The following is a 2,411-nucleotide window of genomic DNA, read 5'->3' on the forward strand; positions in this document are numbered from 1 at the left end:
TGGCTTCAAAGTCTGAGGCCTCTGCTCCACTTGATAATCACATTGTGGCCCAGGAGCAGTGCGTGGAACCATTATAGGCCATCTGACAGTTACCAACTCACCTTGATAGAATGCGCATTCCATGGTATGAGGCCTTGGTGGAGGAACGGTGTCATTAGAAGTGATTGGCTGCTCAATGTTGTCAGTTGCGGCATTGGCTTCGGGCTCCACATTGTCTTCAGCCATGACAGTGTCATTGGCTTCAGTGGTGTTGTTGGTAGAAGCCACATTGGTTTCAACCTCCATATCTTCAACGACTGTGGGGGTCATGCACAAGCACATTCTCGGCTTGTATGACTGGATCACTGGCAGGGGGAGTAGCTTATCTCTCTTCTTTTTTTTCTTCATCGGTTGATGCTGCCGGAATGTCTTCAAGAGCTCTGGCTTCGGACGCATGAGCAGTCATAGAGGGGATGGCATCAGGGAACACTTGACGTGCTACTGAGCCAGTCGGTTGCACATCCTCCTATGGTATGCTTGTAGGGTAACCCAGTAATTTCAAAAAAATTCCTACGATCATGCAAGTCTATCTCTAGTTGATGCATAGCAACGAGAGGGGAGAGTGTTGTCTACGTACCATCATAGGCCGAAAGTGGAAGCATTATGACAACGCGGTTGATGTAGTCGTACATCTTCACGATCCGACCGATCCTAGCACCGAAGGTACGGCACTTCCGCGGTCTGTACACGTTCAGCTCGGTGACGTCCCACGAACTCCAGATCCAGCTGAGGTCGAGGTAGAGTTTCACCAGCACGACAGCATGGTGACGGTGATGATGAAGTTGCCGGTGCAGGGCTTTGCCTAAGCACTGCAACGATATGACCGAGGTGTGTAACTGTGGAGGGGGGCACCGCACACGGCTAAAACAATTGTCAACTTGTGTGTTCTAGGGTGCCCCCTGCCCCCGTATATAAACGAGCAAGGGGGAGGCCGGCCGGCCCTCCTAGGGCGCGCCCCAATAGGGGAATCCTAATGGGACTCCAAGTCCTAGTAGGTTTCCTCCTAAAGGGATAGAGGGAGAAGGAAGGAGAGGGAGAGGGGGAAGGAAAGGGGCGCCGCCTGTCATGGTATTGAGTCTGACAGTAAGAATAGGGGGTACGTATGAGGAGGCGAGGCCCTAGGTACGGCGAGGTTGTACACATAAGTTTATGAGTTCAGGCCCCTCTCCGAGGAAGTCAAAGCTCTACGTCTCGGTGCCCTGAGGCGGTCGATTGGAATATGGGTGTGTGTTATGAGGGGTGCGAACCCTTGTCCCAGAGGCGGGGGGTGGCTTATATAGAGTGCGCTAGAACCCCAGCCATCCTACGTTACAGGGGTTTAATGTACATTAAGATAGGGTGTTACTGGTAACGCTAGCTATAAAGTGTTATCAATGGTCTTTAAGACTACAGAGTGAACGCCTGACCGTTGTCGTCCTGAGTGACCCTAAGTCTTCTGTACTCCGAGTGGTTTCCTGTATGGTCGAATGACTCCATCCAGGTCGAATGAAATTGGGGGTATCCGAGTGAGGTGACTGGTCGAGTGGATTGCACTCGATGGCTTCACTTGATAGTTCCTGCTGTGCTTTGAATGTATTTGCTTCTAGGGTAGTGACCTTGAGAAGGGCATATAGGTCAGGCCTATGACCCTACCCTAGGTCTATAGCATCGTCATTAGCCCCCAAATGGATTGAGGTCCGAGTAAAAAGAAGGTTGAAGTTAGTCCTGCTTTGACTCTTGCACTTCCCAAACATTCATACAGGATTCGAGGTCCATGCTAAGACTTTGGCTTCATTTCATTCGCCTTGATCGATTCAGAGGTTGTCGAGTGAACTTATGTTGGCACCCTTCGAGTGTTGCTATGACGCGAAATCTTTGACGCGATTGGTTACTGCGGATCCCGGATCTCACGGGATTCGAAAATTTGGGGAAGCGCGCGAGGCGGAGCGCACCATAGTAAATGGGACAGATAGACAGGGGCGCCTCGATTTTTGTGCCACCTTTTTCACCACGTATCCGGTGCGCGACTATTGCGGGATTTGACAGGGTCACTCGAGCCCACGTGTCAGCCACTCGGACGTAGGCCCTTAAAAGGCATCGAGGCCGAGGCGTCTGCACTGTGCGCTCCCATTCCCCTTCTTCTTCCTCTGCTTCTCCACCGCATCCTCTTTCGCCCTTGACGCCGCCGCTCCACCAGTGCGCAGTCCACCACCATGGTGAAGGAAAAGACGGCGGCACTGGAGCACACAAAAAAGGAGACAGCGATGGCGAAGAGCAAGAAGATGAATCGGGGGTCGTCGTCGAGGTCCGGGCTGCCGCCGGGTTGGATTCAGGGAGACTAGATTTGATCTACACTCCGGCCAGATGATCTGGAAGATCTGGCCGCCACGGGT

The sequence above is a fragment of the Triticum aestivum genome, chromosome 1B, assembly GCF_018294505.1.
Source record: "Triticum aestivum cultivar Chinese Spring chromosome 1B, IWGSC CS RefSeq v2.1, whole genome shotgun sequence".
In the NCBI taxonomy this organism is placed as follows: domain Eukaryota; kingdom Viridiplantae; phylum Streptophyta; class Magnoliopsida; order Poales; family Poaceae; genus Triticum; species Triticum aestivum.